The following is a 14554-nucleotide window of genomic DNA, read 5'->3' on the forward strand; positions in this document are numbered from 1 at the left end:
CCAAGAACATTATTTGTTCCTTAATAGGCCAGTGCGCGCGAAGCGCGCAAAATTTTGCACTTCTATAACATTTTGGCCCAAAACTGGTGTTTTTCGGCTTAAATGGAAGATGCACACTGCACAGGGCAATTTTGGGGGCCTTGGCCCATCTGGCCCTATGGTAAATCCTGCCCTGCCGCCCCAATAATTTTGGTGGCAATGGAAATTGCCCCCCCATAAGCTCCAATAATTTGAGCCAAGTACCATTGCCCCCCAATATTTAAGATCTTCCGAAGCCCCTGATTTTATTGTAATTTCATCACATGCCTTCATATGTAGGCCTACCTGTTATACTATCAACCCGGGCTATCAATCAACGAAAAGGCCGTCATACCAGCGTATAGTATATAGTATAGTGGGAATCGTACGTGTTCGATTTTCGTGCAGCGTATACCGTTGAATGTACCATTTGTACCAATAAAAACCCGGGAAGGGTCGCTCAACTTTGGACGTGACGGTATGTGCCTGTCAATAGGCCCGCTGTTTTGAAGTTGACTATACCCGAGGACCACTTTTTTTTAAAGTCATACCCGATGACCCCCCCTTTTTTTTTTAGTTGCGGCTACCCAAAGACCAACAGTGGTCGCACTATAAAGTGCTGTCGTACCCATTCCATTCTTTCTCTTTGTTTTGTCTATGTGCCTACTCAGCCTCGGTCCATTTGATCGGCTCCAAAAGACCGAGTAGGGCACGCGTGCTACTCTATGAGCGTGTTTATAGTAAATATACCGCATATTGAGTATACCGTATACGATAATCCTTGTATATATACCGATACCCTTGCTGTTTATAGTGAGACACAGTTACCGCACAAATTATATACCAACTAACATTATCGTACATTTGCAATGACCCCGAGGTCACACGGGGAATGTGTAAATATTGTGGCGCGAGCTATAAAGAGCCCATTCAACAATATGATCATGGGGGTGAACACATAGCTTCTGTTTTGATAACTCTTGGGGTGAGAATCGTTCCGAATGTCCTGCGCGCATCCTACGCATCATGAAGAAGCTCCCACTTCCGGTAATACCGCACACAATTTATACTGGTGTGTTTATAGTGGGAATATCTCGCCACAATATCCTTCGGTTTAGAAGGATATCGATGTACCGTACATACATATACTGCTAGTGTTTATAGTGGGCAAGTATACGGATAATCGGGTAGAAATTGTACCGCAATGTACCGCACATCTGCTCCCACTATAAACACGCTCTATGAGCGTGCTTATTTCCACGCACTCCAGTTGCTATAGCTTCCTACTTTTGCAAAAAGTCCTGTAGGCTTATCGCGACATGACTTGAAATACTTTGATTCTGATACTTTTTGTTTAGTTTTTGGAGTTTCAGAGCTTAGAAGTGGTATCATCTCGCAAGATACGTCTGGATTTAATGGTGGATAGTTGGTTTGTACGTGACCCTTTAACCTCCATTGAAAGAATTCGTTGTATTTTTGATCATCTCTATCTAAGGCCAAAAGATATTGCGCAAGCTCTTCCGCAGTTGCAAAGTCCCCGACGTGGATGAAAGAATTAGGCGGCGCCAATTTTTCATATGCAGCCCTTCGACCTCCATATACAACGGGTACAACATTATGCTTCATGCAATTCTCCCAAAATTTCTCACTAATGTATTCGTCACACTCTGTATTTTCAAGAGCCAAATAAAATTTGTATTTGCTTAGCATGTTGTTACATTCAGGAGACATTGGTGGTAAACAGGACAAGTTTCCACATTTTCCGTACATATCAATAGGTATGTAATTCAGTAAATCATAGACGAATTCGGTACGTGGCCAAAAAGTGTTCTCGCAATTACTTGCCATCCACGCTATCAGGTGAGTTTTGTCTTTTGTCCAGTCATTTCCAGGAACAATGTCCATCGGCTTGGATGCGACAAAATATCCGTAAGGAATTGACAAAGATGATTGAGAATGATACGCTATTTCATTATGATATTGTATGTTAGCTATTTGAGCATCCCAATAGGTAAACATTTGAGGACTTTCCATCCCCAAAAAGAACCAGGTGATGTCATCACGAAGGATATTACTCAATTTCTTTATGGTAGTATCTAATTTGTTTTTCAATAAATTTGGAGCTGTTAATGACAACACCATCACTCTTACCCAAAAGGCGTTTGTCACTTAAGGTAGCACCTATTGTTAGATTACAACGTTGTACTGGACATGATAACTCAAAGCTTGGAAAACCATTCTTGATATTTGACTTGAACATATGTTGCAGCAGTTTATACTCTCTCCACTCCTTAAACGGTCTCATAGATGGCGTCAAAAGAGTAACTTGTTTTGTGCAGTTCCAGGTCGGCGGTTCATTGACGTCGTTGTCTCTTCTTGAGCTTCTTCCTAGTTCTGATTTCTTTACTTCATCAACATCCAGTTGCTCTCTGTTATAATTGCGGTTATGTAAGAAGGTCAACGATAAACCAAAAACAAAGATGGCCCCTAGGAAAGCTGGAAGACTAAACCACCCACTACGTCGAAGCTTGGTTAATAAGAGCACCATCTGTTGATTAAAAGTGTCAATTAAATAATTGTTAATTCTCTCGGAAAGAAAGGCAGATAGATGTTAGGAGTACGATTCCTGGCGCTCATTTTAGCGAGAATACAACAATTACCCCGAGCAGAGTAACTCGTATGAGTACTGGGACATACTTATATATAATAGAATATCGATACACATGTACAAGACAAGACACGTCGTTTTTCGGCATTTTTTGGGAGTCAATTGGGGGTACTTCCTCTGTCTACCATGACGCTACACCGCCAATTAGAAAATGTGTTGATTTTAAATTAGCCTCAACATCTTTGATGAAATAAATAACGTCACGGCTGTGTAAAAAACAATTATTTGTATATCGAATGTGGGAACAATATTCAACAAGACTTTCTGAATTACAAAGAAAGAATGATATTGCAATGATCACGTTTTTGACGACTGTGACCCCTATGTCACCTTAAACCTGGTCATGATCATATGACATGTATGGACTTGTCATCATCTCATGTTGTTTATGGAAGAATTATTTTATACGAAAATCACGTTTTTGACCACTGTGTCTCCTCTTCATTGTTTTGCTAATTTGCGTGTGACTTGAAACAGAAATATCCAATCAATTCGGTGTTGAAATTTATTTTCTCGGTCAAATGAAAAAAATCCATAATTTTCATTTCTTCAGTAAATGTCAGAAGGAAACTATAATGCTTGGTACTGTATACTTTTCTTTTCAAACCCTGGTGTTAAGCATTTTTTTATATCTTATATTGTATCACTTTTGTGTGCTATTATACTTAATATTATATTATGTTTTGTATTGACGGAGGGCCTGCTTGGAAATCAGTGCTGGTCACTGAAGTTGTTATCCTCAATAAAGAAAGAATCTATCTATACTACTAAAATAATAGCCGTTGTGTGTCTGTATGTCTGTCTGTCTGTCCGGCTATGCGTTCCGCCGCGCTTCGACGCATCGTCCCGATATTTCACACATAGATGGGTACCGGGCGGGCGCTGTTTACCGGGTAGTTTCGAAGGTCATCGGAGGTCAAGGTCAAAGGTCAAAATTTCAAACTTTGTCCAATCGGACCCAAACTTGGTGGGTGGGATCCTTGATATGAGGGGAATTTATGCCCGAAATAAAATCGAGGTCGACTGAGGTCAAAGGTCATTACGGAGGGGTCAAATTTCAAACTTGGTCAGATCGGGCTCAAACTTGGTGGGTCGAAACCTTCGTATGAGGGAAGCATGAAAAACATTATATGGAGGTCATCCGAGGTCAAAGGTCAAAGGTCATGGATTCAAACTTTGTCCTATCGGGCTCAAACTTGGTGGGTGGAATCCTTGATAAGAGGGGAATATATGCGCAAAACAAAATTGAGGTCAAAGGTCATGTAGGGGCTAAATTTAAACTTTGCCCTATTGGGCTTAAACTTGATAGGTGGAATCCTTCGTATGAGGTGAGCATGAAAAAAATTACACCGAGGTCTTAGGTCATCAAACAGTATCCCTATCATGCCAGTGCTCTCACAGCATCAGGGCTCTCACAGCTGCAGGTGCACTAGTACTAATAAAATAATGAGCTCTGTGTGTCTGTCTGTCTGTCTGTTTGTCCGGCTATGCGTTTCGCCGCGCTTCGACGCATCAATCCGATATTTCAGACATAGATGGGTATTGGGCGTGCGCTGTTTACTGGGTAGTTTTAAAGGTCATCGGAGGTCAAAAAAGGTCATCGGAGGTCAAGGTCAAAGGTCAAAATTTCAAACGTTTTCCGATCGGGCCCAAATTTGGTGGGTGGAATCCTTGATACAAGGGGAATATAATGCGCGAAATAAAATCGAGGTCAACCGAGGTCAAAGGTCATTACGGAGGGGGTCAAATTTCAAACTTTGTCCGATCGGGCTCAAATTTGGTGGATGGAATTCTTGCTACGAGGGGAATATATGCCTGAAATAAAATGGAGGTCAAGCGAGGTCAAAGGTCATTACGGAGGGGTCAAATTTTAAACTTTGTCTGATCGGGCTCAAACTTGGTGGGTGGAATCCTTGATACGAGGGGATTACATGCCCGAAATTAAATCGAGGTCAACCAAGGTCAAAGGTCATTATGGAGGAGTCAAATTTCAAACTTTGTCCGATCGGGCTCAAATTTGGTGGGTGGAATCCTTGATATGAGGGGAATACATGCCCGAGATACAACTGAGGTCAAACGAGGTCAATGGTCATTATGAAGGGGTCAAATTTCAAACTCTGTCCGATCAGGCCCAAACTTGGTAGGTGGAATCCTTGATATGAGGGGAATACATGCCCGAAAAAAAATTGAGGTCAACTGAGGTCAAAGGTCATCACAGAGGGTTCAAATTTCAAACTTTGTCCGATCTGGCTCAAACTTGGTGGGTGGAATCCTTGATATGAGGGGAATACATGCCCGAGATACAACTGAGGTCAACCGAGGTCAAAGGTCATTATGAAGGGGTCAAATTTCAAACTCTGTCCGATCAGGCCCAAACTTGGTAGGTGGAATCCTTGATACGAGGGGAATACATGCCCGAAATAAAATCGAGGTCGACTGAGGTCAAAGGTCATTACGGAGGGGTCAAATTTCAAACTTGGTCAGATCGGGCTCAAACTTGGTGGGTCGAAACCTTCGTATGAGGGAAGCATGAAAAACATTATATGGAGGTCATCCGAGGTCAAAGGTCAAAGGTCATGGATTTCAAACTTTGTCCTATCGGGCTCAAACTTGGTGGGTGGAATCCTTGATACGAGGGAATATATGCGCAAAAACAAAATTGAGGTCAAAGGTCATGTAGGGGCTAAATTTAAACTTTGCCCTATTGGGCTTAAACTTGATAGGTGGAATCCTTCGTATGAGGTGAGCATGAAAAAAATTACACCGAGGTCTTAGGTCATCAAACAGTATCCCTATCATGCCAGTGCTCTCACAGCATCAGGGCTCTCACAGCTGCAGGTGCACTAGTACTAATAAAATAATGAGCTCTGTGTGTCTGTCTGTCTGTCTGTCTGTCCGGCTATGCGTTTCGCCGCGCTTCGACGCATCAATCCGATATTTCAGACATAGATGGGTATTGGGCGTGCGCTGTTTACTGGGTAGTTTTAAAGGTCATCGGAGGTCAAAAAAGGTCATCGGAGGTCAAGGTCAAAGGTCAAAATTTCAAACTTTTTCCGATCGGGCCCAAATTTGGTGGGTGGAATCCTTGATACAAGGGGAATATAATGCGCGAAATAAAATCGAGGTCAACCGAGGTCAAAGGTCATTACGGAGGGGGTCAAATTTCAAACTTTGTCCGATCGGGCTCAAATTTGGTGGATGGAATTCTTGCTACGAGGGGAATATATGCCTGAAATAAAATGGAGGTCAAGCGAGGTCAAAGGTCATTACGGAGGGGTCACATTTTAAACTTTGTCTGATCGGGCTCAAACTTGGTGGGTGGAATCCTTGATACGAGGGGATTACATGCCCGAAATTAAATCGAGGTCAACCAAGGTCAAAGGTCATTATGGAGGAGTCAAATTTCAAACTTTGTCCGATCGGGCTCAAATTTGGTGGGTGGAATCCTTGATATGAGGGGAATACATGCCCGAGATACAACTGAGGTCAAACGAGGTCAATGGTCATTATGAAGGGGTCAAATTTCAAACTCTGTCCGATCAGGCCCAAACTTGGTAGGTGGAATCCTTGATATGAGGGAATACATGCCCGAAAAAAATTGAGGTCAACTGAGGTCAAAGGTCATCACGGAGGGTTCAAATTTCAAACTTTGTCCGATCTGGCTCAAACTTGGTGGGTGGAATCCTTGATACGAGGGGAATACATGCCCGAGATACAACTGAGGTCAACCGAGGTCAAAGGTCATTATGAAGGGGTCAAATTTCAAACTCTGTCCGATCAGGCCCAAACTTGGTAGGTGGAATCCTTGATACGAGGGGAATACATGCCCGAAATAAAATTGAGGTCAACTGAGGTCACAGGTCATCATAGAGGGTTCAAATTTCAAACTTTGTCCGATCGGGCTACAACTTGGTGGGTGTAATCCTTGATATCAGGGGAACACGTACAACTTAAAATCGAGGTCATCCGAGGTCAAAGGTCATCCAGGAGCTACATTTTAAACTTCATCTGATTTGGCTTAAACTTGGTGAAAGTAAATCTCCATATCACGGGAGCACTATCACGGCTACAGATGCTCTTACAGCTACAGGTACACTAGTAAACTAATAAACTAAACTTAGGTGGAAAATTTAGGCTCCTAGTGTAAGATTTTCACAGGCTTCAACTTGCCCCATGATTTTTTATTTTATTTTTTTTTGGGTTCAAATTTTTGCATTTCAAAGTAACATAATTCGCTAATGAAAAATATTTCCCGACTTTCTAAAGCACATCATATATGGCTATATGTCATAGTTTTGTCAGAATTTTGGTTTTAATTGCACCATTTCTCAATTACAAATACAATTTTATCAAAATCAACTCGCGAATGTACCCATGGATGGATGATTTTGCAAGCCACAAAATATCGATTATTTCTACTGGTTATATCAGAAATGAAGTACTGAGTTGGACTCATCTTCTCTGGTTGGACATGTTGGCAGTCGCAAGTGATAAAAGGTGAAATCAAAACGGATATGTTGACAAAACTATAATATATAGACCCACACGATGTGCCTTATAGAGGTGGGGAAATCTTTCTTTAGTGCGCTATATTAGTCTGAAACGCTAAATAGTTAATTTCGAAAAAAGCTCACGGGTGAAGTTCAAGCCTATAAAAATTACAAATCTTTACACTAGAAGACACAATTTCATGCCAGGATATTTTTTTAAAGGTTTAATCCGAGAACCGTGAATTTTATCCCACATTACTGAAAAAATATTGTTTTTTACTTGACCCAGAAATTTAATTTCAAAACAAAAAGGTGTATCTCGGAATTATACTGATTTCAACATGTATCGATCGACGTACAGCACGCCGACTATGCATAACATGGATGGTCCGTCACTCTGAACGATGGTCAACCGATATCTATTGTTATACAAGGCTCACTCAGTCATTTAATGAGGCAATACAAACGATCGAATTTGATGTTGAAATGAGCAAAATTTTAATGTAAAAATGAAGAACAATAATTTTCATTTTTTTCAGTAAATGTCAGGACAAACTGTAATGCCTGATACTGTATTTTTTTTTCAAATCCTAGTGTTAAACTTAGGCGTGAAATTTAGTCATTTAGTGTCAGATTTTTGATTTTGATAGGCTTCAACTCTGCCCGCGAGGCTTTTTTTGGATCAACCTTTTAGCTTTTCAAAGTAATATAGTTCGATAATGAAGAATTTTCCCAACTTTCTAACGCACATCACCATGAGCGATATATCATAGTTTTGTCAGAATTTCCGTTTTGATTTCACCATTTTTTACTGCCGGCTGAAAATTTTTCAAAATCAACGCGTGAAATCTGAGGCAAGTACTACCATTGTGTATAGATATCCCTGGGTGCCGTATGAAGATTGTGGAAAAACCGGCCTGGCTACAGTGTTGCCAGAACTTCAATATGACAAATAAATTCCCAAGCCTATGAGCGCTCCTATGACCAGTGTGTTAATTTGTGTGTCTTTGAGTGAACTAATTGGGTAAATGGTGTTTTCGGTCTTCGGTTTTCCTAGATCTATTCTTTACACATACTTTCAAATATACATGAATATGCTACACTGCAAAAACAGTGTTTAGCATGTAAACACTTTCTAAACACATTCTTGCCTTTACTTTGTAAACGTGTTTAAATACTAAATATTTTTAGAGTATTGATGGATACTGCTTAGACATTGAAAGTTGATTTTTAGGAATTTGATATGTAAATATTTAGCTTCTAAACATAATTACAAAGTGAAGAATGTGTCAAATGGCTAAACATTTTGCTTACCTTTACGCTTTGCAGGAAGCCGATAAAGCGCCGAAATTTGCCCCGCATCAGTTTAGAATAGAGCTCGTGATATCACATACTGTAATAAAATGAGTAATATATGTCAAATAGTTGTGGTCAGTAAGTTCTGTTCCCTTTGAATGGCAAGGATGTGCCAAATTTAATTTGATATTTGTATATACATGTTAATGTGTTTCTTCTATGTATAAACGCACATATTTGGAATCCTTACACCTCACATAATAAAACTAGAATTGGTTCCATGTTTCTATTATGTCCCTTATGCTCCCCACGATAGGATGATAGGCGTAATATTAATTCCAAATTCCAAAAACAAAGAAGCATAACTGGAGATAAGAAAAATAGAAATGTGCCAACTCAATTTAAAAATACTCATTGTGATACTATATCTGATTCTGAGAAGATTTCAAATGAATTTATTGGCCTTTTTTGTCAATAAAGGATACAAATTAGCCTCCAATATCAAATCTATTGTGAGCTACTGGTAAATTTTATTATGTTGAATTCGTATTGCTTGCTGAGGACACCATCACCAATTCAAATACAGACAAAATTAATGATATGGGCACCAAGCACAAAAGGTTAAAAAAGTATATCATATTGGACAATTCTAGAATGAATGGTGATTGAATGGGTTCTGTTGCAATTAGTGGTGAGTAACCGTTTAATTTGTTTAATTTGTGTTTATCCCATTGCATGTTTTCATATTACAGTTATAAGGTGTATAAATGTTTGACCCCACATAGTTGACTGAATTAAAAGTAGGTTACCTAAAATAATGACTGTTATTATTATGAGAAGGCTGTGTCTGAAAAAGATAGATTTCTGAATTTCGTTTGGATTTCGGGGGGGGGGGGGTGGTCATATTCGGCACTTCGTACTGTTCAATCAAAATATTGTTGATTTTGAAGGACCCATGATATTGTCACAGTGCATTTATATGTCCTAACTATTTTCAGAATGGATTAACCATGTGCCAATGTCTATGAGCAATACAAGGAAAGAGACATTTCTTGCCCCCCCCCCCCCTAAAGTGGTTCAGCTACAAATGGCTCTTAAAATCGGCAAATGTTGACCCCTATTAACTTTAGGTGTACAACAGATATGAATTTCTAGACTTTTGTATCTGAAAGAATGTAGTCCAATGTTATTAGGAACATAAGATTTATTTTGTATTTTTCTTCTTTTTTGGCATTAATTTGACGCTTTCAAAAATACTCATTTTGCCTAACGTACAGGCTACTGGTACAAAATGCCAATTTTAGTATGACTCTTTTATATTTTTTATCATTTTATAGCAAATTGTCTTATTTATCCTGATATTGTTGCTCTTGAGTTCAATAATCCTCTGGGTCAAAAATATAACCACAGGTTGGTTGGTTAAAACATTAACCAACTACTGGTTAACATTACGGTAACCAACCAGTTGGGCAAAGCATGTTGGGCAAAATACAACCAATAGTTGGTTATAAACACTATGAATGGGAAGTTCATTTCACTGTTTACATTTTAACCAATACAGGGTGATTTAAAATGAACTGTACCCAACTTTACCCATTTTTATATATATTCGCGGAGATTGTACATATCAAAAAACTATCATAGAAAGCAGTGATAAGTGTTCTGTAGTAGAAATTTTGAATTTTGATAATAAGTGGTTTTAGTCAGAAGATATCGTATTTTCAATTTATCAGCCCATTTTTAGACTAAGACATGGAACTAAGTTTATCCGTGTTCTCTACCGCAGTAACAAAATTGGTGTGTTTTATAAAAATGTACTTTTCTTCAAAATCATTCGAAGTAAAGACATGATTATTTCACCAGTAATAGGAAACATACTATCCTGTTACAGCTTACAGACACAAATTATTTAAATGTCGGTAAGTATTTATTTTAATTTTTGAATTTGGGTACGGTTCATTTTAAATCACCTTGTATGTTGGTTTATTAGTTCAGACTCAGGTTAAATGAGTACACAATGAACTGCAATTGGAGACGTTTGAAGGTAGGAAATTATATTATAAAGTATATCATTTCATCGGGTATAACACTTAGTTTAATTGTGTGCGAGGCCGAGATTGCGATCAAGACTTACGATGATTTATCGGAGACAGCTCTACCACCATATATGGTTATAGACACAAATAGTAATTTTTGCCTAACGTACAGGCTACGGGTACAAAATGTCAATTTTAGTATGACTTTTTAAATATTTTTTTATCATTTTATAGCAAATTGCTTATTTATCCTGATATTGTTGCTCTTGAGTCAAAAAATCCTCTCTGTGGATTTTGAAGGGGTCAAAAATATAACCACAGGTTGGTTAAAAAAATTAACCAACTACTAGTTAACATTACGGTAACCAACCAGTTGGGCAAAGCATGTTGGGCAAAATACAATCAAAAGTCGGTTAAACACTATAAATGGGAAGTTCATTTCACTGTTTACATTTTAACCATATGTTGGTTAGTTCAGACTCAGGTTAAATGAGTACACAATGAACTACAATGGGAGACGTTTAAAGGTAGGAAATTATATTATAAAGTATATCATTTTATCGGATATAACACTTAGTTTAAGTGTGTGCGAGGCCGAGACTGCGATCAAGACTTACGATGATTTATCGGCGACAGCTCTACCACCACAACCGGTAAGCTTAACAGTTGGTTATATTGTTAACCAACCCCAGTCCATGCCGCTTACGCTTGGGACCAGCAAGCGGAAAATTCCCTGTCCACATGATCATGATAGGGCTCGTGAGGTGCCCAGCTGAGTGACGGTATGCACGCACGCATGTATTGTATATGTAACATGATACACAATACATGCACAAATTAAGCTTACCGGTTGTGGTGGTAGCTGTCGCCGATATATCATCGTAATTCGTGATCGCAGTCTCGGCCTCGCACACACTTAAACTATAAGTGTCATACCTTTGTGGCATTTAAAGATATGTCCATTTCATAAAAAAAATATGAAGAAATTACAATGTTATAGAAAGATTTACCAAAATGAGTTAGGTATAACGTATGAATCGATTTACAAATTAAATGGGGACTCCGGCAATCATAACATTATGCCTTATATGTTAGAAAAATAATTATCAATCACGAATCAAACGAACAAACAAACTCATATTGACCATAAAAACGAATAAAAACAGTCGGCTCTCAACACGCGATATTCAAAATTCCCGCGCCGAAATTGTCTAAGTGCAATGACGTAATGGTTATTTGTGTTCAATTGTCGTCAGCCTTCATTGTATTATTGGGACGTCTTTGCACTCGGCGCCCGGGAATTTTGAATATCGCGTGTTGAGAAACGGATGTTTTTATTCGTTTTTATGGTCACTATGAGTTTGTTTTAAATAAAACCATGTGATTCGTGCTTAATAATTATATTTCTAACATATAAGGGATAATGTTGTGATTGTCGGAGACTTCCTTTAAGGCCAATGGCACTTTGAGAAAGAATACCTGAAAAAAAAAACCCAAAAACATTTGCTGCTCTAGCAACTAACCTAGTGCACTACACTACTGCGTCATGTCACTCGGATTTTATCTGAGGTATTATGTCCAGGTTGCTCAATTTAAAGGGGGTCGATCTTTTGTGCGTAATTATAGAGGGCCAGGGGATTCACTCTATCATTAAAAAAATTATTTGAAGGAGTCAAAGAGCCATAGGAATAAAAATTGTAGCGTAATTCACGCCCGATACAATTTCTTTATACGACAAAAATTAATTTTTAAAAAAAAAAAAAAAACGAACGTTTTATATCAATTTTAAATTTAGCCTGAATCCGTAAATATGGTACCTCTCGCCCTTTTTTGAGTCAAGGCTATTTTTACCATTATGCAGCGAACCATTGTTGAAGCTATTTCACATACATGTACAAAACATTCTAGAGAAAGAATGAGGACATATAGTGTTGAAATATCTTTTGTTGATTTTGAATGATAATGTCATGAAATCGTAAATTTTAAGGTCAAACAAAACATTGCGACGCAGATAATTCCCGACTTACGCAATTTCATCATCACATCATTGTCTTTATTATTTGTTTGAAACCTTTCCCAAACGTTCATGCTATTTATGTATAAAACGGCTAATCTATCTTTACAAAACGCGTCTTTTTTTAGTAAACAAAAGGCTAAAGATGGCATTATGAGATTTATCTTTTATCATTACACTCCATCTGAACTGCCACGGTGGCCGAGCGGTAAAGCGCTAGACGCGTAATCGAAGGAAGTTTAGAATCGCTGGTTCGAGTCCCAACGAAGCCTGTGGACATTTTTTTCTTCAAAATTCATGATCGCATTCCGAAATGAGTCACTTGTCGGTAAATCATGTATCGTATCCTTAACATACACGTATCCTTAATGCTGTTGAGATTTTACAAGGAGGGCGCTTTCACATTTCTATGAATCCAATAGCGCCATTAGGCGAACGTTTACGGTATTATTTTTCAATGATTGCAGTGAAATTCAGACATTTACCTGTATTAGACCATAGTTAGTGAAATTTTCTATAGAAACTTTTGACATGTAAATAATTTGAAATATAAATACCAGGTCTCCTTTTACCGTGTACTTCGCGTTTTAATAATAGTAGCTTTCCTTACTAGATATCTCCGAGAGCCACGAGGGCTGCACACAATTCGCCGGTGGGCGGCATGTGGCCTGCGAGCCGTAGGTTGCCCACACCTGATCTAAAACAAGTTACACGTAAATCTGTTTTCTTTATATTCTCGTGAACATCTCTTGCAACCCATCTATTAGTAACATTAGTAACAGTAACATCAAAAAACTCAATTCACAAAACATCTGCAAGCGCGGGTATCCCATGTGAAACGATTTCGTCATCATGCGAACAGTTAACTTAGCTAGCCAAGGCAGAACCCCGTGGCAAGGTATGACCGTGCGAGTGTCTGGCAGCCGAAGGGTTCCTGGTTCAAAACCGCACCAGAGAAAAAAGTTCTCTCTTCTTGCTATTTCTTTCTTACTTCCCTCTTTCCTTCCCCCTCGCCAAAATAGGCCTGGGCGTTAGGGTTAAAAAAAAAGAAGCATGCCCGTGCTAGCGGGTGAGCTGTCCATCAATTTCATCCAGCGACGTGCTTGAAAAACAGCACAGCTCAATAGTAAAAGGAATAAAAAATATTGAAATTCACACCTGGATTTGAACCACTGCTATTAAGGCACTATGAATGCTAAAGAGCGACAGGCGCCACGGTGACTGTTGTTAAATTCTGACGATTTTCAAAGATATACATTATAGACCTATTTGAAATATTATTATAGTAATATTGATTGATTTAAATCATATGAAGCAACCACTGCGGAGCGTCGATTTTGAACTTCAGAAAATACAAAATATTAAATACTTAAAAAAACTTTGACCGATGTTTTAACTACTTTTTTGTTAACGTAATCGGACTTGTTGACCCCCCCCCCCCCTAACGAAAGGACCTCCGTTTATATGACTTCATAGAACGTTTGGGTTGTTCCCATATCGACAGAATGATCTACATAATTACCATGCACTGGATGACTGCTGCCTCAATAACATTTAGTAACATTAGATATGTAACATACCTGCGCAGTTTCTCCTTGCGGCTGTGTTTGTTTTATCCTCGTTGAATTCAGATGAATAGACGTACAGAAAGAAAAGAGACACCACTCACGAAATAATGTCCACAGACGTTCATCATTTTATCATGTTCGTTTGTTGACAAAACACCGGGACAAAACACTGTAACTGAAAAATGTTACTTTCTGAGATAAAATAATTCGTCGTGGCGATTCGGGGGCGCTGTTTGCATTTTTGCAGCATTCAATCTCTCAGGTGCTCCCTTTTCAAAGTAGCACCCCCCAAAATTCAGGTGTTTGTATGTACATTTTATTTTATTTTATTTTATTTTCAAAACACTGTTAGTTATGTGGTATGCGAGTAAATATTTTACGGTGTTAAATTGGAAAACACTTGAAACTTCTCGAAACCATAAAACTGTTTGTATTCAATAAGAGCAACGTTGTATTTTCAAGGC

General features: G+C 38.7%; 1 long non-coding RNA gene across 1 annotated transcript; it reads right to left on the minus strand.

Annotated features, from left to right (window-relative positions):
- Nucleotides 1-1337: 1337 nt before the first annotated feature.
- LOC140135564 (uncharacterized) lies at nt 1338-14243 on the minus strand. Its single transcript, XR_011856539.1, has 3 exons — nt 14103-14243; nt 8491-8569; nt 1338-2566 (listed from the first exon to the last, which is right to left on the minus strand). It is a non-coding gene; the product is annotated as an uncharacterized lncRNA (long non-coding RNA).
- Between the last annotated feature and the right edge of the window lie 311 nt (nt 14244-14554).

The sequence above is a fragment of the Amphiura filiformis genome, chromosome 2, assembly GCF_039555335.1.
Source record: "Amphiura filiformis chromosome 2, Afil_fr2py, whole genome shotgun sequence".
In the NCBI taxonomy this organism is placed as follows: domain Eukaryota; kingdom Metazoa; phylum Echinodermata; class Ophiuroidea; order Amphilepidida; family Amphiuridae; genus Amphiura; species Amphiura filiformis.